Genomic DNA, 24,438 nt, shown 5'->3' on the forward strand with positions numbered 1-24,438 from the left:
GCCTGCTAAGTACCACAGACTGAAACCTGCTCGTTAGGAAGGGTTGATTTTTATCCTCACTCCCAGTCTGTGGTGGTTTGAGACTTAAGATCAGGAAGGATTTTCTGTTTCACCCTGTTGCAAACCGGAGTCCGGGTACAGTGGAGGCTGTGCAGCTATGTTTCTGTAGATTTTTACACCATGGATGTATTGGTTCCTCTCAACTGAGAGCAGTTTATTTTGGTGTCATTGCGGAACCTGAGGAGACTGTCCCCAGATGAAATAGATCTGAGGGCTTGTCATCATGTCTATTTTGATCAGATGACCTGCCTATCTTTCACAGGCCGAAGGCGAGTCTGGCACACCTTCAGGTTCTTCGGGGGTTCGTAACGAACCAGACACCTTCAGCTGTGTAAATGTTACCAAACCAACTGTAATTAAAAATCCCCCGTGGGTCACATGAGTTTCTGTTAATCGGTCTGCTGCTCCAGGAGCCAAGAACTTCATGTTCAGATGATGACAGGCTGGGAGAAAAGTGAGACTCTCTACCTCCGCTGAGACCCAAGAGCACACGGAACTACCCAGAACCGCAGCCTGACCTCTCTCGGGACTTCTGTCCCATCCGGAACCACCCTAACACCTGACTTCATTTTCACTCCCCAGTGACCTGAATGACACGAATACAAAAAAGGACAGTTTAATTTTTTGAAATAACAAATTTTCTAATTATTGTAATAGCAGAAATAGCTTTTCTTCCTACTTGATTCAATGAATATGAAAGTCTATGTGGATTTATTGCACATTATGTGTTTATGTTATTACAGAGTATATGTTTATGTTATTACACGGTGTACGTTTATGTTATTATATGGCACACGTTTATGGTATAGTACATGGCATATGTTTATATATCTATTACTATAGGATGCTTCAGTGGGACTGTTGTCATGGTACCCACTGACATTTCCCACCAACAATCTTTCCTACCTATTTGTGAACAAAGCTCTTGCTTTTCAATATATAACATTTTCCTGGGCCCTACCTGTATTTCACATCTAACTTAAACCCTCTTCCAGATGGTTCTGTGATTTCTCTAACACTAGTGGCTTACATTGCAGTTCCTTTTTTCTGACAAGTGGCCCTTCTAACATGCTTCTATCTGTCTTGACAGCAGACTCCAGGTCACAAATTAATCTTAATTTATTCAGACAACTTGCTAAATATCTAAATAGATGAAGGAAAATTTATTTACCAATTTACTAGAGAGATTTAGAGAAAGTTTTCATAAATTTATTTCTAGCTATTTAACTGTATACACATATCTTAATACATTATTTCAATTTGCAGTATTTAAATTTATACACTAATTTTGTACATACACTTGGGAAAACTTTTCTATGGAGTTTAAAAGGAATGGTTTGTCCCCCTGTCAGTTTCTCTGGGACAATGCCGGCCTCTGCTTGTACCTAAGTGCTCTGCAGTGCTATGGCCTGAGGGTCAGTAAAATTCACATGTGAAGGTAGTTTGGAAAGAAAAGCGCTCAGCACTGCAGACCGAGGCCTGAGATCTGTGACCTTCTTACGTAACGCACAGGCGAAGCTATGTTTCTGTACCTAGGCACAAGGCAAAAATGTGAGATGTTCAGCCAAAATTGCCACCTGAGGACACACAGAACAAAGAAACACAAGTCTTAATCAGATTAGTGCTAACGAACCAGTCTCTGGCCTGTTGTGAACTCCAGAAACGCCAAGTCATTCCAGCGAACAAACAGGGGAGCCAGACCTTGGGGAACAAAACGTTTTCTTAATTACTCGAGTTCTTTTCACAGCTGAGATTACAAGATAGTTTCCATTGTCTGCTACAACTTGCTTCCTGCACGGCTATGTCCCTAAACCGGAGTCTTTTCTGTTCTCTAACACAGTTATGAGCAGCAGACTGAGAATGTTCAGCCTGCTGTCTAAGAATCAAGGATAATATCTTAAGACCTCACAAGGACTCAGATAAGACAAGCTCAGATAAGCTCAAGGCTGATTTTGTTTAATTGAGGAACTGGTGGCTAGGTACGGAACACAAGCACAATAGTAGACATTGTGTCTAGAAGAGTGTCAGAAACCTCCCAGGTAATAGATCTCCGTGTTGATTCTTTTCTCCTAAAGATGAATTTTTAAAACAACGTTCCCCCCAGATGATTAACAAAACAGTACATGCCCTTTCATTCAGAGTTGCCCCAATATCAACACCCTGGGGTGCCCACTGTGGCGAGTACATATAGAAACTCTCCTGTGGGTCTTCATCCTAACTAAAACAGTTGCAGAATTGTATCGCACTGTAATCACCTGGAGTTTTAATCATACTTCAAGTTCTTCCCATTAGCTACTACTCTACAGTTTAAAAGGGGGCCGCATAGTATATTGTTACACATGATAAAGTGCCAGACATTATTCTTGGATGTATAATTTCAGCGTTTTTCCAACTTTGAGCTGCAGCTGCTGGTGGCCGGCTGACAGAAGCTGCTGTCCTCTAATTGGAGTTGGTTCTCTTCCCGGTGTGCTGTTTCTTTTAGGGGATCAAGCGCTTTTGCATTTGTCTAAGAATAAAGGATAATAATATCTTAAGACCTCGCAAGGACTCAGAGAAGAGAGGCATTTAAGGCTTTGTCGTAGACCCCTGTTTTCTGTCTACCCACTTCAACACACACTGTTCTGAATACAGTACTGCCCCACTAAAGCATGCATCACCCCACCGTCCAGCACGATGATTGTATGCACTCTCTGTTCATTAGCCACTTTACTGTCTGTTTTATGAGGCCAGCATCACAGTACCACAGGGCTCGTGGTCGTGCTTGCTTTACCTAATGATCCCAGGAGGGACTAGGGCTCAAACCGTGGGACTACAACATCCTTCCTTTCTTTCTTTCTTTCTTTCTTTCTTTCTTTCTTTCTTTCTTTCTTTCTTTCTTTCTTTTTTTCGGAGCTGGGGATTGAACCCAGGGCCTTGCGCCTGCTAGGCAAGCGCTCTACCGCTGAGCTAAATCCCCAACCCAACCGTGGGACTACAAACCATGGGTCTACAAACCATGGGACTACAAACTGTGGGACTACAAACTATTGGGTGCTTAGGTGTTATCCTGAATTTGGGGCAAGCAACGAGGGACCTGTAATACATTCCCTGTCTGTAATGGATGCCATCTGCTATTTAGAAAGGAGAGAGGACACTGGGCTATGTATGGTCTTGGCCTCCATTCTTCTGACAACTCTTTACTAGAAAACTGTTTCTGCATGGCTTTGGGTAGGTTAGGTTATGTGATAGTGGAGGGAAAATCAATCCTAGAGTCTTTGTCACTCAGTGAAATATTTCACTTATTTCTTGTCCGGGGAGTGCTGATATGTGTCTGGAACTCCACTCCATCCACGATCCAGTGGTGCAGGATCCTTTCGCCTGTAGTGGGGCATCTCAAGGTGTATCTTCCAAAGCTGTTACTGAAGGGGAAGAAAAGGGTGGCAAGGCAAACCAACATCAGAAGGATGATTAGGATCAGAGGCTGCAATGACATTAGACATTGAGATCTGAGCCATCTAAAGAATGGTATAAGTCCGGGGATGATCTAACCAGATGGTCACTGGATATTTAATGTTATCCAGATGGGGAGACTAGAGAGATGTGGTCCATGTAGCCACAACCTAGTGTTTATATCTGGAACTTTCTATCCGTGGCTCTCCCCATCTGGTTATCCATTGCAATCATCCTGGGAGCACTATAAAATGTGCAATGCTGGCTCTACCTGAAGTGGCTGGTTGATCAGAAATTTCTAATCTTCACTTCAGATCCTTCCCATTGATCTGTAGCCCACCATCACCTCCAACCCCCCAGCCCCTGCTTCCATAGTCCAGAAAGTTGCTATTCAGCCTGCTCTGGAGGAGAAATGTAATAAAAAAAAATCTTGCAGAACTATGACTCCTGTATGATGGGAGTGGTTCTAGTGCTAAGGTCCTGCTCCCCAATTGGTTCTTGATTTGTCAGTAAAGAAAGCCTGGGGCCAATTGCTGGGTGGAACGTACAGTCAGCACTTACAGGTCCCAAAAGGAAATGGTAGACACAAGGAAGGAGAGGGAGGAAGGTTTCTGCCATGCTGTGGAGGAAGAACTCAGCAATTATGTGAGGTTTTGTGGGGGAAACTGGGGTATCTGTCCTCTACTATAGGGGCTAGGTGGGACTTGCCACTGAAGTTTAGGGCAGGTGGAGAGACAGAGATAATAAATTGGCAAGGGTATATATACTTTTCCAGGCGGGCGATAGTAACGCCCAACAGTTGTCCCAAGAAGGCAAACTGTAAAAGAACAAACTGTGTGTGTCTTTTATTGGAGGATTCAAGGGAAGCTGGGAGGACTGCTGGTAGTGCGCTCACCTCCTAGAGTTAAAGATGCACAGAACAATTAGTACACTGGGTGGGGGCTGGTAGCATGGCTGGGTCCAGAGCTTAAAACTTCACGCAACACCTGTATACTATGTTATTGACCTGCCAGGCAAGATGTACCCATTTCTACAACAGTAGCGTGACTACTGGGCAAGCAACCAATTACTTTCTGATTACACTTGAGACCTGACTCACAGGAGGGATTCATGCCTGGTGCTGAGAACTTGGTCAAAGTCTCATTGTTTGGCAGGTCATGGTTCTCAGGGGGAAGCTATTACTCTTGTTATTACCAAGTAGACATGCTGTCCCCATCATACTACCTTCTAAACATTTGTGGTTATACCCAAAGATGGGTGTTGCAGTCAGCTTTGATTACAAGGCTGGTGAGTAAAGAAATAAATAATAAATACATTAAAAATATATTCTTACCAAGCAAAGATGAAGCGGAGTCACAAACTCAAGGGGAAATTTGATGGGGTCTATTGCAGTCTACAGCTGCTTTTCCTCCACCAAAGGGGCCCTCCCACACCAGAGTTTTAAAGACAGTGCGTGACACACAACAGATTTTAAGTTACACTCTCCTGGTGATATTATGTTGTCTAATGCCCATTTCCATCCTTCACACAGCACTTTGATGGTGGCAACCACAACCATGCTTCAGATCACACCAGTGGACATGAACCCCATGCATTGACTTCTCTTCCTCGTTCTCAGCGTCCCTCTGTGCTTGTTCATGGTCCCCACATGTAGGTGCTGTCTAGACAAGACAAGAGTCAGGATGTGGCTGACATTTGCTTCTGAGCCACCTTTCAGATAACTGTGCTTGTCTTTAAGTCAAAGGAGAGATGTGCCCTAGAAAACAAGCAGGCAGCTTGCTACTTAAAGGATCAGACTGGCTGAGGGTCACGCTTAAGACATGCATATTGTGAAATTACAAAGCCATAGGTTCAAAATAAGATGTCTGGGACTTTTACTTGACCACTTGTGGTTCTCCAAGTTCTGAGAGTTGAAGCCCCTAAGCTCTCAAGGCAGGTCTTGCTTGTTTTTTCTATACATTTTTTCATTCAGTATTTATTCATCACTTATTTGTCAAGCTCTATGTACACTCATGTAAATATTTTATATGTTAACTGCCTCTGCCTCTATGACCTGCTACTTGGATATCTGATAAATATCTCTAAGTTCTGAAAACTACAATCCCTGATTTGTTGTCTATTTCTAAATTTTAACACCCCTGGACTGTCCTAGTACCATGATCTACCTCTTATTGAAATTCAAACTCTTAGCCTATCTCTCTGCTCACTTTCAGCTCACCTCAAACCAATTGAATCTATACATCAATAAGTGACTACATCTTTGTTGTGTGGCTAAAGAGTCATAAAGAAATGCTTATTCATCCTAAACACAAAGTACACTGCCAGATCAAAGACAGGATTCTATTCAAGTCCAACTTGATGAAGAAATGAGTTGGTCCTAGAAACACGGGGAATTCGAATGCAGCTATATTCTTGGAAGTCTTCTGGGGAACTTGCATATGCTAAAGAGTCCTACCTAGAACACAATGCTTCAGGACCACTGAAAAAAAATCCCCCAGGTGACTTAGTTAGCAAGAGGACCTAACTCACTTCATTTTAGAACAGAGAGCCATGTTAGGACTTAAGCATCAATTTCCCAGAAGGACAGTTCAGGCTTCTTGGAAGAACTGCAGAAAAAGGGCAACCAATCAACAGCTGCCCTGACATCTGGCCAGGAGCTTACACCAGATATAGGAAAAGTCCCTCTAAGGTAATCCTCTCTCCCTCGAGGTATGAACCAATCAGAAGTGTACAAATATCACCACAAGCCCAACCACAACTATAGAATCCCTAAGTGGTTTTAAAAGGGGCCTGTGGGCTTCCCTCGAGGTTGACCCCTGCATGCTGTCTGTTTCTGAAGAATAAACTTTCTTTGTCTTTGCCTATTATTTGAGTCTAGGGTTTTCAGTAATTCTTGGACCCTTCCATTAGCTATTGTACTAAAGCATTCTAACCTAGTCAACTGTTTAAATCTTATATAACTTCAGAAATGGGAAGGGTCTTGTGTGGATCCCAGGAGGGTCTGTGAGCTCTGTCTCTGGGAGCCTTATATGGTTCATGAGTCTCCCTACCTCTACTACTGGGGAGTTAATAGGCTAGACCTTGGGAACGTCTTGTGAACACAGCTGCCTTGATTCAAGGCCATGTTCCTCCTATCCGAAATAACTAAACTTTGACAATCTACCTTAGTTTCCCTCAAATCACTGAGATGCCTAAATGCTTTCAAAATATTTGATGAATGAATTAGCATGTTCATCTGGTAGAAATAACAAAGACTCTTATACTTTATTGAGCTCTTATCATGCCCTAGGTGCTCTGAATGTAAACATACTCCTGGTGATGGACGCTCAATGTAGGCAGGGAGAAGGCTCATAGACTCAAAAGTTGGATCGCTTGAGTATGCTAAGCTTTATTGAACAGTTATTGACTATGTGCTTTATGGCATTTGTAATAGCAACGAAGGCATGCTGTTAAGTGTCCCATATATGTTATCTCATTTAACCTTACCAGCAAAATATGGGTTTTTATGCACAATGTTATTGATGGAAGAAAATCAAGGCTTTTAAAGTTAGCTGTTAGTATCATATAAATAATGAATAAGTGGTCTTTCTCAGTGTTCTCAATACTATATAACGTGAACAGCTCTTTCTTTACTTCTCTAAGATAAACTTTTGTTAAGAATCTCTACTACTTTAAGAAGAATTAAAAATAACTTTGTGAGTTTCATAGAACACCTGAAAGTATTCTAAATCCCCACATAAATGCTTCAGCACTCTGTAAAATAGGGGACCTGTCTTCTTAGCACTTGAACCACATTAACCCTCTTGGCACTAATCCCCAGAGTCACGCCTGATGACACCCAGCGCAGAGTGTCACCCAGGAGCTGACTCACCAGATAGAATACCAAGAGTATTGTTCGCAAACCCTCAGATTTGCTGGGAGCTATTTTAAGTACCCTTTGATTTAAAAAAAAGACCTTATTACAATTAGCATATCTTTAAAAAGAGAGATGTCAGTGCTAAAATTCTCCACTTGCATATGGCTCTTTGATTTCTTGCTTATATCCTGAAGCTCTTCAATTGTACGGAAATCATTTCATGCTGACTCCTGCAGTCCATCCTCACTGCAAGGAAAGAGTTTGATGAAGGCAGCTTGCTCTGCAATAGAAAAAGAACTAGATGGCATTCACCTAAAAGAGTGGGTAGAAGCAAAGGGGAATGGCAACAAGGCGGAGCCATACCCCCACACGCGAAGCATGCACCTCCGTGAGAGCAATGCGTGCGCCTGCATGGGGGCAACGGATGCCCCTACACAGGGAACCAAGAGCTGAAGGCTGAAGAAGCAGCAACAGGAAGTCTTGGCTTGCCCTTTTCATGCCCACGGCAAATGCTCTTGGTGTGCTTCAAGCATACGAATGGCTTTCTCTGCAGTCGGCCTGTCTCAAGTTCCCAGATAATCAGTTCAAAATACTCTTTAACGCCAAGGTGCTGGCATTCTGATGGGTTTCTAGAAATTATTTCATCCTACATAATGATGCTAAGTACTTACAGCCAGTGCATCCTGGTTTCTGATCTACGTTAAGTAGGATTCGAACCCAGGGAGTCTAGCTCCACACTGCTTGGATCATATGTACAGAGTTGTCTTTCCAAGACAAGCAAGTCTCTGTCAGTTCTGAAGATCAGGGTGCCCACACTCTGAGCTATATTCTCAACTCTTGGACCCTTGACTCTTACCATACAGCTCAGGTTGGCCTCGAACTCACTAACTAATGAGTCTTCTAGAGCAACTTACCTGTTTTTGGCTCACATCAGTGCAAAAGTGGAGAACTCATATATCAGGAAGTGCTGTCTTTGTCACCACTACAAAGGCCTACAGACCCCAGGAGCTGAACTAGTCCAGCTGAACCCATAGCTTCAGGGTGAAAATATAGAATTGGCTACAAGGAAGAAAGTCTGGGTGAATTCCTTCTTTGAATGGGGGTGCCCCACTCCCATGTTTTGGGGAGTAGATGGGACTATAAGGACTAAATCTTGAGTTTAAGAGGTGAGAGTTGAGCCTCCCTCTTCTCTTTTAGGAAGTGTCTCTAACTGTGGTTGGGGTTTTAAAGCTAAGGCTCTCTGTTTTGAATTGCTCACTAGACTTTTGCTTCATGCAAACTCAACAGTCAAGTTGATTAAGAAGAGAGATTCATCCCACACTCTCCTTTCAATGGCTCCCAGGGAGGACCAGCCATGGTGTACACACTAGTGTGGATTAAGACCCAACAACACCAGGAAACATCTAAGGGCTGGTGCAGGCAAGAGTGTGGTAGCATCTCACTTATATCTGCTGGCATTTGGTGAATTTGAGTGTACATATCAATCAACGGGATCTTGTTAAAATACAGAATCTGGGTTTGCCAGTGTGGGCTAGGACCTGGGACTCTGCACTTTTTGGAAACTTGCTGGTCATGCTGACACTGCTTGTCCACAGCCCTTTGAGGAGTAAGCCTTGCCAGCTGCAAAGCAGTGTGGCCTTCCACACTTAGCTGGCATGCTTATTTTTAGTATTTTTCTCTGCATGCTCCTGTGTGGATAGCATTTGAGGATAACTGTCCTTTAATGTCCCCTTATCCTCTCTGCTACAGAATCTGCAACAAGGCAAGCATCATTGTATGGGGCCCTGGGGGAATATGTCCTGGCCCTGAAACAGATGTATGTTTTGTCGACACCAACATCACTGTTCTCTGCTGTGTGTAGTAGAGGATACAGTTTACTGAAGGATAATCCTGGGGTCAGAGCTGAAGGAGAAGGCCAGAAGTGGCGATCTTCGTGTCTTGATGCCTGCAAAGATCAGTATGTGAGTAGCCTCGCTGACCCAGCTTCCCAGCTTCAAGGGGGACACTTGAAGATTTGTACCCATGGCTGGCATGAGCTCTGGGGTGACAAGTTACTTCAGAATCACCACCTGCTTGGGTTTCCTTGGGACACATGATCCTCTGTCTCAAAAGGGCAAAACAGTTTCTCAACAAACCAAAGCCTTCACGAGGTCTAGTTCCGACGGGCTTTCAGTCAACTTACCACAGAGATGGAGTATACTACAGTGATACTACTGTTGAGATTGTTCACTGTAGCTAGGTTCTGGAACTAACCCAGACACCCAGCAACAGAGGAACGCAGAAAGAAGACATGACATTATGGGTTTGGCCTCAAAGAAACTCAGGCCAGAGGCTAACTGATCTTCATGTTTGCATTCATTATGTATGCACACAGAAGAATACTTGTCAGCCATGATGGAGAACCAAGTAATGTTTGCAGGAAATGGGCACAGCTGAAGATTAAACTAAGCCAGCCTCAGAAAGACAAATATTGTATGCTTTCTCTCATCTGTAGTTCCTCAAGTTTTATATAGACCCATAAAGCTTGTGTATGTATAAAACGAAGGAACTGCAATTGCCTAGGGGGACACGGGGAGAATAGAGAAAGGGTATGCTCACATACAAGATTTTAAAGTTAATTAATCAAAAAAGAGCCTTTGTCTCTTTGGAAATCAACAGAGGTGGGGCTTGATGAAGACTCTAAGCTCTTTCCATAAGAAGGGAATGGAATCAGGAAACCCAAATTTAGGTCAGGGCCAGTGGGCCAGTCTTCCTGAGAAAGAAAAGTAATTATAGAAGAGTGTTTCAAGGAAAGCAGTGGAAGGTATTGCTAATGGGTCTGGAGGCCTTCACGTGGGGGAAGCTGCAAGGCCTCAGTTCCCTGGCTGATGAGCTACCAGAGGGAACCAAGACAATGAGTGGAATGCAGCCATGCTCCTGCCAGGATAAACTGGGCTGATGTCCTGGCTGTTTTCCTTGACTTGGTGCCTGGGCACCGCCCCTGTGAGCACCCTGGAGAGCGCCACCTTCCCTATTGAAGCCCCACCTCTCTCCTCTCTTCTGTCTACTCTCTCCCACCCCACCTTCCCATGAAGGTGAAATTTCTTCATGCAGTGTCTCACAGGACCGCGTTCACTAGGACCAAAGCTTTCTTCATTTTACTAAGTTGCAACATTTTACTTCCCAGGGAAATGAGTTTATTTTTTTTCCAGAAAGCTTCCTTTAAATAAAGCCCCAAATTAAAATGAAAGAAAGTCATCACACTGTGGTGATTTGGATGGGGTTTGTTCCCCAGAGGTCAGCATGTTAAGTTCTTAGTCTCCAGAGTAGTAATGCTAAGGCATGGTGTGATCTTTTAAGAGGTTGAGCCCAGTAGGGGGTTATTACTGCCCCATTTTTCCTGTGACTTCTTAAATTGCATTATGATCTCTTCTTGCGTGGGGCCCCACCATGATGAGAGTCTCACTGGAGTGGACTAAATGCCAGCAAAACTATGCTAGCACAACATCCAAAACTTGAACTAAACCAATCTCTTTTCTTTATAAAGTACCCACTCAGATTCAGGTATTTTGTTATAGTGACAGAAAGCTATTGCCCACACTAAAATTTTCCCTTTTCTTTGTCCAATTTACTACCTTCCTTCATCACCCCCTGTACACTTTTATTCTCTGTTTGCCTTACATTCTTTTGTTAGGCAAATATAAATTGTATGCCCGTCTTTAGTCTTCTATTAAGCATCTTGCTTTCCTCATCTAATACAGAGCTTTCTCTAGGAGGACATAAATGTGTTGTCATTTTTCTTGACAGCGATGGAGTATTTAACCATAGGAGTGTATTAGATTCTACTCAAGTGGAATCTATTTGCTGAAGTCTTCTGTAATTTCCAGTATCTTCTGCTGCAAATTGTCGTGTATGAAACACCCTGCTGATAGTCTGTTTTGCACATGTTCAGGGATAAGTAATGGCTAGATTCAGAGACAAACTATAGCTGGCTTAAAGACTAAATGTGGGGCCGGAGAGACAGCTCAGCCTTTGAAAGCAAAGCTTATAACCAAAACACAAGAGTAGAGGTGATGTTGACACAATGTTGCTAGATGTGGCTGCTCTCCCAGGGTCTTCCATGGGGTTTGGGGCACTCTGTCTCTTTCTAGTCATCTATGAGACTAATCGTTTATTTCCATTGTCTTACCAGAAGAGTATGTGCTATACTTTTGCCAACATGATAAATGACAAATGTAACCTTACTGTAGTTTAAGGACTTGGTTTCTTGTCAAAGGCACAAATCTTGAAGGGCCAGTTTTAAGTTCGTCTGTGTTCTTCTCCCATAGCAAAGCCATTACTGGTTGCTTTTCTCTAGAATTCTGAGACCTACTGTGGTATTGAATATTATAGTTAGCATTTTTAAAGCCAGATTTCGATCTTTAGATTTTGCTTGTGGTAATTCTCAGCCAATGCTTTAGGTTTTTCTTTTTTTAATGGATGCATTTGATTTTATTGTTATTTTCTCTCTAGATTTTAGAATGTGACTCAGAGACAGACAGATCTTTCCTACTACAGTCTTGTAGTTTTCTAACAGCCTCACTCAAGTGCGCCTCAAGTTGGTGGTGTTGCCCCACCCCCTTAAAGGCTGGGGCTACCGGTGCACACCTGGATCCCATTATGGTTTTCAATACATCTTACCTATATACCCCTAAAGCTTTTACTTGGTTTCACATTTAAAGCTTTATTTCCTAGATATTTACCCTGTGATATGACACAAATTGTAGCCAGCACCTCCCTTGATTCACTGACTATGACATTTCCAAAAGTCAACTGGAGTGTTGTCTTGACACATTTCAAATTCCACCACTTAACAGGTTCTACTCTGTCCACTAGTGCAGTGTTGGAATCCATGTAGTCCTAGATTATTTCTCCCAGAATTTAGTTTTAACTGAGGCAGATACATCACTTTCTCCTGTCTTTCCTCTATACAGCTCCTCCCAGTTCCCCTCAACATCCTATATATCCCCACTCTTAGTTAATAGCCCTGTGAAACGTTCCCTTCTACATAAGCATGCCTATTGTTATTGAACATGCCTATTGATGTCGAACATGCCTATTGATGTTGCTATCGAACATGCCTATTGATGTTGAACATGCCCATTGATGTCAAATACGCCTATTGATGTCAAACACACCTATTGGTGTTGAACATGCCTATTGATGTTGAACATGCCTATTGATGTTGAACATGCCTATTGATGTTGAACATGCCTATTGATATCGGACATGCCTACTGATGTTGCTATTTTTTTCCATCTTGTAGATGCACCCAGTTCTAGAAAAGGCTGCTTCACAGACAACTTCCTGGTGTTCTGGTTCTTACATTCTTTCTGCCCTCTCTTCTGCAATGTTCCCTGAGCCATAGGTGCTGGAACTGTGATGTGCCTTGGGGCTGGGCTCCCCTTGAGCGATTGGTATATGCAGTGTGTCCACGTGTGGTTTTCTGTGTTGGTCTGTTTGCTGTAAAGAGAGCTTGGGTCATTCTGTTTGTTTGTGGTTTTGTTTTTGAAGGGTGGTGGCTTCACTTATTTAAGAAAGTTGGCTTACACACAAAGAGGGTTCTTGGGCCATTGGTTTGAACCTAGGCCCATGGGTTAGGGAAAACAGTGAAACCAGCCTTATACCATTTGTCAGTACTGAGATGTTTCAAGTGTTTATTCTAGGTATTATTACTTGAATCAGGTTGGTTTTATTAATAGTGCAACTGATCTTTAGTAGAGAAATATATATATATAATCAGAATGCAGGGTTGGTTCAATATTCGTGAAGCAATTATTTCTGGGCCTGTGGATGTAGCTCTGTCAAAATAATAGAAACAAGGGGCTGGGGATTTAGCTCAGTGGTAGAGCGCTTACCTAGGAAGCGCAAGGCCCTGGGTTCGGTCCCCAGCTCCGAAAAAAAAAAAACCAAAAAAAAAAAATAATAGAAACAACATGAATGGTGGCTCTAGGAATAGAGAGATAGGGATGGGACATTATTTTATACTCGCAAAGTTTCGGTTTTGCAAAATGAAGAGTTCTATAGGTGGAATGTATAGATATATTTCTATAGATGAGGTATATATACAGATTCTGAGTATGAATGCAATTAACACCTTTGAACTATACGTTTAAAAATATAGGAACAAAGTTTATGTTTTATGTAGTTTGCCACAAAAAGAAATCTCAAGAATCAATTACTCTTTAGTATATTGAAATTATTAGTAGAATAAAACAATCTTTTTAATCAGTTCAAAAATGTTTTTGATAAAATTCAATGTATTTTCATAAAAATATAATTAAAGTAGTAGAAATGTTCAAACTACAATATCAGACTTTCATAAAGGCCTTGTGGGTCTTTATATGTGGGTCATATATGCAGTGGTGAACTATTCCTACTAAATGGGACAATAGCCCTTGACATTTTTTAGACTTACTTATTTAATTTAATGTATATGAATGCTTTTCTTGCATGTATATGTGTATATATGTGTGTGTGTGTGTGTGTGTGTGTCTGTCTGTGTCTGTCTGTGTGTGTGTGTGTGTTATGTACATGCTTGGTGCCCAAAGAAGTTTGAAAAGGGTCCCTGATCATCCCCGGGAACTGGAGTTACAGACGGTTCTAGGCTACCATGAGGGTGTTGGGAATCAAAGAGCAGGTCCCCTGAAAAGCAACCAATGCCCTTAACCACTGAGCCATCGCTCTAGCACTTAAAATATCCCTTTTAAGAGAAAACTAAGTTTATAGTTAATTCTTTTCCATGATCACCAGCTGATGGTAAGTTTTATTAAACATTTAGGGACAAATGGAGAGCCTACAGCTGAGAAAGCATGTCCTCCCTGGAAAGCTTGATTCAGGAAGAAAACAAGAACCAAGGAGTAAAGTTCCCAAGTCCACAGGCTACAAAATCAATACATAAAATATAGGATGGACTTACGAGAAACAGAGGGAAAGTGAAATTTAAAAAGCAATTTGAACTACTCCAGTATCAAAATCTGTAAACTATGAAGAGCCGAGGTTTTCAGAGCCCAAAGCTTTGTAGTAAAAGCTTTGAGATGCCATTGAAAGAATCACAAGCTGGTCTGGATAAACATAAAGTCGCAGAGGTGTGAGCTACACTACACCACTGTTGTCACCTTGGTGATGAAACAGCCTAAAGACACAACTTGGGGGAGATCACATTTATTTGGGCTCACGGCATGAGGGGATCTGGTCCATTGTAGTTGGGAAGACACTGGCAACAGAAATAGCACGCAATGACACAATCGTGACCATGGAAATAAAAGCCTGTGGCTACAAACCTGTGGCTGCCATGAGGCAGAGGGAACTTGCACTGGTAATGGGATTGGCTATAACCCGTAAGGCCTGCACCCAGTGACCACTTCTGTGGTGAGGCCCATGTCCTCAAGGGTCCATCAACCTCCCAAAACGGTATCAGCAACTGGGGACCAAGTGACTAACAGGGAGGCTGAACAGATAAATATTCATGAGCTGACATTTTGAATAGTAAAATTCCAATTATTCTCATATTGATCTAAGACGAAATCTAATCCCAGCCAAAGTACCAGTAGGTTTTATTGACCTAAAATCTGATAAACTCATCGTAGACTTAAAAGATAATACAAAAAAATCTGCAACAGTCACATGAAAGAGAAAGAAAGAGAACTATGGTTTTTTTTTATAAAAGTTAATATATGCATAGTTCTGGGGCTGGAGAGATGGGTCAGAGGTTAAGAGCACTGACTGCTCTTCCAGACGTCCTGAGTTCAATTCCCAGCAACCACATGGTGGCTCACAACCATCTGTAATGAGATCTGATGCCCTCTTCTGGCTTGTAAGCATACATGCAGGCAGAAAACTGCATAATAAATAAATAAATAAATAAATAAATAAATAAATAAATAAATAAGTAAATAAGAATAGTTCTGACAGTCATAGCTGCAAAACTAAGGAGAAAATACCTAGTGATGGAAGAGGAGAAAAATACTCACACAACAGATGAAGAACCTCACAGACTAACGTAGTAGCCTGAGGACAAGTGAGTGCTTCATGCATCTAAATGGTTAGCTGGTGCTGAGGTAACTCAAATTGTTGTCTGGGGGGAGATTGCCCCACACAGTCACAAGAAACCACTCTGAAGCCCTTGACCTAGTCCAGGCCACCATGGCACAGAGTGTGACCTGGTCCCTCATTATCTCTCTATGCTGTATAGCAAGAGGACATAGAGCATGGAAAGAAGGGAAGGCTTGGACTGTGGTGAGGGCCTCTCCCTGATGGGACTGATGTCCCCTCCTTCCTTTCTATTTCCTCACATCTCCTGCATCAGAGTGGCTTCTCTGCTTAACTCTCTGTCTTAAAACCCTAGGCTAAGTAAGCTCTTTGCTATGGTAGATTGCCAAGACAGAAAATAGTCAAATTCCAATGGCTGTGGTTCCCATTTACCAGATTCTTCATTGTAATATCCTTAATCATTAGGATCTTAATATATCTTATAAAATATTGTAGATACCTTATAATATTTCATTTGCTTTTGTGAACAGCTATGAAGTTAGCTGACACTGAAACAGGCGAACTGTTTTGCCCAAAAGCAAGTCAATTGTGCCTTAGGAGCCTGCTCTGGTTTCTTATTACTTTAACCACTTAGTTAACAGTATAGAGAAATAACTCCACCATCATCACCATTGTTCTTAAATCTCTTCTTCCTCCCTATTCTCCTCCCTGCCCCTTACCATGTTGGCTCTTAGTGATATTATTAATTCATTAATATTTGACAAAAGTGTATTTAATTAAGTCACTCTATTGTTCTGCATGCACCCACCCGAAGGAGTTCAAAATGTAGTGTGAAGACAGAAATCAGCAGATTCCGACAGTTATCTCTATGCAGGAAGTAACATTGTAAGAGGAGAGCAGCCATCGAAGCAGCGTCTCAGAGTGTGGGCACAGGAAGCCTATAGGGTCAGGTGGGAGCAGTAAGACGTTGTCATGGGTGAGCTGATGCCAGTCAGCTGGTTAGAAAACAAAAAGAGAAGCAAGCTGATGAATCAGCCTAACTGCAGACATGGCCCCAGGAAAGGTCGTGGTCATGTTCAGGATTGGCGGCCATTTCATACAACGAGTCGGTGAAGCTCTAGTGAGAATTAGTGACTGCAGAATTAAAGATGCCACAAGTCACAAATGTCCTTGGTGCTTGCTTAAGGGGCTTAAATTTTCTCCTCTGTCAAAGGCAAGGCACGCAGAGTGCATAAGCTCCTTAGTGAACGGACTTTGGTGTGCCAGTGTTTTGGAAAGATCACACAAGCAGGATTATGGAGGAAGAGAGCGCTAAGCCTCTGTTGCTATAACAGAGGACTGAGAAGCAGAACGTCTCACCCAGAGGAGGGGAGGAGGAGGACTGGGCTGGCATCCCTGGATCATTTCCATCAGCCAGAAAGGGATTTCTTTCTCTTAGTCCACTTTATTGGCATAAGGAAAAGGAGTGGTACCCCGAGGCCTTCAGACTTAGACCTAACTGGCTGCTGCCGGTGTTTCCTGAGTTGAAAGTGGCAGAACGGCAGGTGGATGTCCATCCACGGCCTCGCCATGCCTTACAGTCACGCCAACTTTACCTAACAACAAAACTAGATGGCGATCGGCAGGCGTCCAATCATGAGCACACATGTGATTGTGTTGTTCTTCGACAAGAGTGGCTTTTCAGGTAGCTCTTTGACTACACAGTGGTTGCCAGATTAGTAACTGCTGATGCACAGCTGCAGAAACTATGACATTGGCTGGATGATATGTCACCCTTTAACGAAAGTCATCTTTATTGGCCACGTGGAAGCCACTGTTGTCAAAGAACAAAAACAGATAAGTGTGTATCCTCCCGCTCTTTCCTTCCTTAGTTCTTTGTCTTTTTCTTTTCTCCCCTTCCCTTCCTCCATTTCTCCAGTTTGCTTGCCTGCCCCCTCTTCTCCCCTCCCCTTTGTCTTCCTCCTCCACCCCGTTATTGATCCAGGAGAAACTCGCCTTCTGCCTGAGCTGACTCCACGATTGTATCCTGTGAGCACTGGGAGCTCTCAGACATGGAGGGAGACCGACATGATACTGAGCTTAGCAGCCTCGAGGAGAGTTCCATCGAATACCCCTTTCACCGCCTCCCGCTTGTCACATGACACACCTCGACTTCTGTGGGGTGGGTTGATTACATTGTCTTCCCAGTTGGCATGCAGATCTCCTCATGGAAAGAAGTTTAGAAGTAATTGTAAGCTCATTAGACATGGCAGCATTCGGGCAAGAAAGGACAGAGGGTGAGGGGGAATGGACACAGGGGAAAACAGGGTACCTGTTTCTACTGCTAAGAGAGTGCTTTAGGTGCCAAGTCAAGCCAGTGGAGGATCAAGGTTGACTGAGCAGGGATGGAGATCTCTGACTTTGACTAAAATGAAATACATTACTTGAAACAATGTAGCAGTTTGAGTGTAATCCTTTGGAGGATTTTTAATGACTGTTTTGCTGTAATCAGCATAGGTTGCTGGAGAGAACAATGTACTAGCAACCAGCCACACATTCAAATTATTAGTTTTTATTGGCTTGCTTTGAGAATTCAAAATTACTTTCTTCATTAGTCTTCAACCATCTGACCAATCAATTTAGCAAGACTAGTTAGAAAATCATGAGCGCTTCGGGGAATTTGCAGCGATAACATTAGTGGATATGTTTCAAAGGATATTTGATACACGAATGTTTCAAAAAGCATGATATAAGAAAAATTAATCTGTGGTGAAAAATGTTTTTGCAAAAACTTCTGCGGTCTGTAAAACTCCATGAATAGGGAGCATTGTCAATCTTGAGAGAGGATATTACCACTTACTACACGGTTATTTTCCACTCTACTCTTGGGAAACGAGTGTCACATCGATGGCTGGCAATGCAGTCAGAGCAGAAAGTTGTACACAGTTTTGGTTTCTTATATGAAAATACCACAAATGTCTACCTTCTTTTCTCTCTGGTGAGATGGACTTTGCAGTAGACACAATGGTATTAGGCCTCAGTTCGACTGAGTACACAAAGATCTGAAAATCTGTCCTCCTTTGAAATATGGTTTCATTCTTTTATTAAATGCAACTATTTTAAATTTTATTTATTTTTTATTGGTGTGTGTGTGTGTGTGTGTGTGTGTGTGTGTGTATGCGCGTGTGCATGTGTGAGTTTATGTGTACCATGTGGATGCAGGAGAGAGCTCCCAGAGGCTAGAAAAGGGCATCAGATCTTGGAGCTGGAGTTATAGACAGTTGTGCACATGTCTATATACTGTGTGTGTCTGGGTGTGTGTACATTTACACATGAATGCACACAAACACACACACAGATGGAGATACCCACAGATGCAGACACACAGACACACAGACACACACACACATACACACACACACTCACACTCACACACACACTCTCTGCAGGTACTGAAAACCAGACTCAGGTCCTCTGCCAGAGCAGTACATGCTCTTAGTCACTGAGCCATCTTTCTGACTCCATAAAAACCTTTTTTTTTTTTTTGCTTCTAGCATGCACTCCATTCTTAAGAGCAATATTGCTTAATTTTTTATAGCTCCTATAAGTCCATAAGGATGTGTGTATACATTTATATAAATCAAGGTCATTGGAAATCATGATCTTTTTATATTTTTAGTATCAGATGGCTGCCGAAACCGTGATCTGGTAGTATATTTGGATACCTTTTAAGCTTTTGGGCTTTGTTCAAAGGGATTATTTAAATAAACAAAGTCAACATTATAGCCCAGAGCTTTGCCTCCGGGCAGGAAAGTCTGACTCCTTGAGGATAACTGTAAACTTGTGTCTACAGTCCATGTAACTAGACTGGATATGAATGCAATCAACATTAAGACATTTCCTTTCAAGAATGATAACTGGATCTTAGAAGCATTTCAGCAATAAGTAGCCGTGGTTTAATTTCTTTAAAATATGTGTGCAGTCGTTCAGTTTACTTTCCATAATATTCAACACGGGGTCTTGACTTGAGCCAGACTTACAAACTATATCAGGATAAATATCTCTTATCTGGAGTTTGTGGTACCAGAAATGATTCAGATTTTAGATTTGTTTTTTATTTTGAAATATTTGCACATATATAATGAGATATTATGGGGACAAGACCAAGTTGAAGCATATTAACTTGTTTCATATGCACTATCTGTCTGTCTCTCTGTCTGTCTGTCTGCCTGTCTGTCCTGGTTTATACAACATTTTTTCACACAACTGTGGCATTATGCCAGCGCTCGAGAGATTTCTGAGTTTTGGAGGATTAGGGTTTTAAGAATTTGTGTTGGGTTCCTTAACCTGTATTTTTATGGTCCTACATAAACTCCTACTACCACGTAAGCACAGATTACTTTGAATTATTTAAAGAGTTAATACTCACTGTGATAGTTGACCTCAGTCGTCTGTTTGGTGAGAACTGGACTCCCCCAGAAGGCAGACAACTAACTGGGCATACCTGTGGGGGTGTTTTGCTTAGATTGGTTGAGATGGGAAGGCACGGGGGTGGAGTCATTCCCATCCCGGGCTGTTTAAAAGTGAGAAGAGAGTGAGAGTAGCCAGAGTGTTCGCACTACTCTGCTTCCTGACTGTGGATACAATGTGACCAGTTCCTTTCAGCTTCTGTTACTGTGACTTCTCCAAGATCACAAACTGCAACCTGGAACTGTGAGCCGAAATAAAGGTGTTTCCTATTGATATCCTATTGCTTCAAAGCAGCAGAAAGAGATATATATTTAGTGTGTTTCTTAAACCAGATTGGTGCTTTGCTATCTATTGAAATATATCTTTTATATCTTTCCTGACACCAGTTATACACTCCTACATTGTTAAATTACAATGCCGTGAGTTTAAACGGGCACTGGGCACTTACTGAATGAAAACAGTGTAGCCAGAAGGGAGGAAGGCTCTGGTTCTAATTTTGCTGAGATTTCATAAGAGTTATGTTGGCTAAGCCGTTGATCCTTATCTATAAAAAGAGCCAATAAAAGGATCAACAGTTAATTCCGGATCGTTCCATTTTCAGAGATGATGACACACCCCTTCTGTCAGACAGCATCGACTGCACTTTACTATTAAGGCTTCCCTTCTTGTGCAGGGTAATTTCAGGAATTCTGTTCAGCATCCTTCCCAGACTCCACAAGGGGCTTTGCTGAATGCTTGGTCTACACCACTCCTTCTTAGTTTTAACTTTGCTCTGGGACTTCTTGGAAAGTGCTACATACACACGGCCACAGAAAAACTTGCAGAGCAGGCACCCACAGCCAGGCCTCAGAGGGTTTGCTGGTTTGGCTGTGTGGTCAAGACAGTAACCAGGCTCAAGTAAACCCATTGCTCAGAGCTGGAGGATAAAGTCAATACTGCAAATGTAATAACACTACCGCTCACCCCTTCCTCACCCCAGCAAAAGACATAGCTACATTCTTGAATGTGGTCCAAAGCTCAGACTTCAAGGTGACTGTCTGTCTGCTCAGAGTCCCCAGAACTCAAAGTCTGAAGATGAATGGGGGATGTGTGCAAGGGGAGGCCCTGCATGATTCAGTCACCGCTGCTTCCCTGGTATTCACTTAGAAGAAGAGCCTGGGCAATTTGGGGTCAAGTCCAAGCTGGCTGTCACAATTTGGGAAGGAGATCATAAAGGGGAAGGTCAGGGCAATGCTCAGAAATGCTGGGTGCCAGAGGCAAGTGGAAAGTCCTCACTCCAGAGAGGCAAGTCAGGAGCCTGCGGGTGGGATGGCTAATTACTCATGTCTCTAGTCTGAAGGGAAATAAGGCAAGATTCTGTCTGACAGCAATGCCCTCTCCATTCTCAGAGACTTTAAGGACACTATCTCTTCCAAAATCCTTAGATAGCTGTTTGCTGGGCGCAGCAGTGCCAGAAGAGAGCAGCAAGTAGTTGCTGGGGCATGCTGGGTATAGCCCTAATGACCACCGTGGTTTCTTGGGTCAAGTTCTAGACCAGCATTCCTTAGCACAGCAGGCACTAGTTAAGATGGATCACCACCTAGGCCTAGATGTAGAGAACTGACCCACTGGGATCAATCAGGTTTTCACGCCCATCCCCACCCCTGCCTCCACCACCACCAAAGAAAGAAAGAAAGAAAGAAAAAAAGGAAGAAAGAAAGAGAGAAAGAAAGGAAGAAAGAAAGGAAGAAAGAAAGGAAGAAAGAAAGGAAGAAAGAAAGGAAGAAAGAAAGAAAGAAAGAAAGAAAGAAAGGAAGGAAGGAAGGAAGAGACTCAACAACAAGCTCGCTCCCCCTTCTGCTGACAGGTCCCTGCTTACAGTGGAGAATTCCAGAAGGAGGAAACCGGCACTGTGAGGGGGTGGAGGATGTGGCAGGGATCCGAAACTTTCTTGTTGGAGGAAGTTCTTGATAACTACCCATCTGCCTCCAGAGAAGAACACATTATTCGTTTCAGTCTTGTAGCCTGAGTTCTCAAAACCAAGTCCTGTTGTCAGAAATCTGTGTCCTCATGTTTCCTCAGCAACAGCCTGGTCCCCAAGGAGTTGCAAATGTCCTTTCTTAAATAGTCCAGTGATAATTAGGAGGAGCCCAGATACCCAGCATCCCATCCCCCACCCCCAGGCTATTTAAATGCATCCTCTGAGTCAGGTAAAGGGCAGGGTAATAATTAATCGGCACGAGTGATTATTGGTCACTTAACAGTTTTCTAAGCATTAATAATACTTACAACTGACTACTAATGAAGCTTATAAGCCATTTAGCAACTCTGAAAATGAATTTTTTTGCAGGCTTAGAGAGCCTTGAGACATTTTCGTTTTACCAAACAAATATCACCCACACTTTAATTCCTGGGTAAAGAGATTCGGAAAATAAGGTTAATGTTTTGCTGTTCTTTTGGACTCGGTTCCGTTTCTGGGTCCAGAAACTGTGCATTTCATCTGGGAGGCAAGAGCCTGTCTTGAGCATTCGGGACCTCATTTTCAAGGGTGCTCTGCCTCCATGACCAACTGACTGTATCATCATCTTTATCTTCAGGAAAAAAGAATATCTGACCCAAAGGAAAGTGAATTTTAAAGACTGGAATCTTTTTCTTAGAAAACAAGTAAACTAATGTCTCACTTGCTTTAAAAAAAAAAGCTGGGATACTGGAAGTTACTTAAGCATAGGACATATAAAGGAAGTCTTTAGTAGCTAGAAGAGGTTCAACACAGGATAAAGATAGTGGCGACAAAGAGGACACAGAGAGTGTGAACATTATCCACTTGTTTCTCAGATAAAACAGACACTGTTCTTTTGTTGCCATTCTTTCTAGTAGGGAACAGCAGTCCTCCTCCATAAAAGGCTGCTTAGGAACTAGTCTACAAGTTGTAAAGCAAAGGTGGCCTCTGCTTCATGCTAAGAATGTCCAGAACATTTTCAGCTCACACCTGAACAACGCAGCAAGGAGCTGTTTGACCCCCAGTGGTAGACGTTGATGACTTCTATGTTAAGACTATAGAATAGGACAGATGTTGCCAGGATTCACCCACTGGGAATTTTATTTGTGTTTGCAAGAAAGTATCCTTTATGTAGAAGGTTAATATATGTTAATGGGGAAATATAAACTGTTCCCTCTCAAAAAGTGCGAATTAATGTGTATTGGTGCAAGATAAATGACCTTCTTTTTAAGCTTCTCTGTCTTGTGATCACTTAAAAAGGAAAGTTTTGGAAAGCTTCATATTTCTAGGTTCAGGCATAAAATCACCTTTAAGATCCTCTCAGACAGGCTATCTTTTTTTTTCCCCCCTCCATCTTTATTAAATTGGGTATTTCTTATTTACATTTCAATTGTTAATTCCCTTTCCCTGTTTCCAGGCCAACATCCCCCTAACTCCTCCCTCTCCCCTTCTTTATGGGTGTTCCCCTCCCAATCCTCCCCCCATTACCACCCTCCCCTCAACAATCCCGTTCACTGGTTCACTGGGGGTTCAGTCTTGGCAGGACCAAGGGCTTCCCTTTCCACTGGTGCTCTTACTAGGCTATTCATTGCTACCTATGAGGTAGGAGCCCAGGGTCAGTCCATGTATAGTCTCTGGGTAGTGGCTTAGTCCCTGGAAGCTCTGGTTAGGTTATCTTTCTATAGCTCAGGCTGGTCTCCAACTCAAGACCACACCTCTGTTGCCTGAGTGCTGGATCAGCAGATCCACTACTGTAACTGGCATGGCTGCTTAAATGTTTAAATTTTGTTGTTATTGTTGTGGTTTTCCTTTTTTCTTTTTTCTTTGTCCTTTCTGAAGATAATACAGATGATTTTTGTGATTAAATTCAGGATCATCCGGGTGATTGCCGTTGAATGTTCTCTAAGTTTAAGATCTCTGGGTATTGGTCTGATTGGGCTGCTCACACCAGCAGGTTTTATTCCTTATAGCAGAGGAGGCTGGGAAGTCCAAGAACAAGACAGACTTGGTGTCTGATGAGAAGATGTTTCCTGGCTCATTAGGAGAAAGATTCCTGGGTTGCAGACATAACTCGGGGGTGAAGTATTTGATGTAGACGCCGAGGACCTGAGTTTGAGCCCCCTAAACCCTCGTCATACTTAAAGCCTGACACTGTAGTGCTTGCCTCTAATCTCAGTGCTTCTTCTAGAGGAAGTGGACTTGGAGACAGGAGAATCCCCGGAAGCTCTCAATCAGCTGGCCTGGCATAGCCGTGCAGCAGTAAGCAACAAAGAAACCTTGCCTCAAACACATAGAGGCAAGGACTGACATCTGAGCCTGTCTTCTGACTTCGTGCACACCACGGCAACAAACACACGTCTCTACACATCTCCCCGTTCTTTCCCTCCCTGCCCCTCATGATTGAAAGATCAGAGGGTCTCCTATGGACATCTTTGAAAGGAGCAAGAGCACCAGGTCGGAGGGCAGAGCTACACTTCTTCCCTCCAGTCTACTCACCTCTTAATATCATGGCCTGGAGGACGAGGTTTCCACCTGTCCACTATCATCACTGTATCCCAAAGATGAGAAGATCTGACTGCAGTGTGGTTAAAATATGCAAGGGAATGTAGCGATTTCCATCAGATGACTGGAAGGGGGTCTGTGGAGATAGACGGAG

General features: G+C 42.7%; 1 protein-coding gene across 18 annotated transcripts in view; it reads right to left on the reverse strand.

Moving 5' to 3' along the window:
- Positions 1 to 1,247: 1,247 nt before the first annotated feature.
- The window catches only part of 1700020N01Rikl (RIKEN cDNA 1700020N01 gene like), a 133,155-nt gene continuing 109,964 nt past the window's right edge, over positions 1,248 to 24,438 (reverse strand). For 4 of the 18 annotated variants that reach the window (XR_010062833.1, XR_010062824.1, XR_010062823.1 and 1 more), the window contains one exon: positions 1,248 to 24,420. The gene's annotated coding sequence lies outside the window, so the exon portion shown is untranslated. The remainder of the gene's footprint in view (positions 24,421 to 24,438) is intronic. The other 14 variants (XR_005497694.2, XR_005497690.2, XR_010062834.1 and 11 more) reach the window with 14 other exon arrangements.

The sequence above is a fragment of the Rattus norvegicus genome, chromosome 1, assembly GCF_036323735.1.
Source record: "Rattus norvegicus strain BN/NHsdMcwi chromosome 1, GRCr8, whole genome shotgun sequence".
Classification (NCBI taxonomy): Eukaryota; Metazoa; Chordata; class Mammalia; order Rodentia; family Muridae; genus Rattus; species Rattus norvegicus.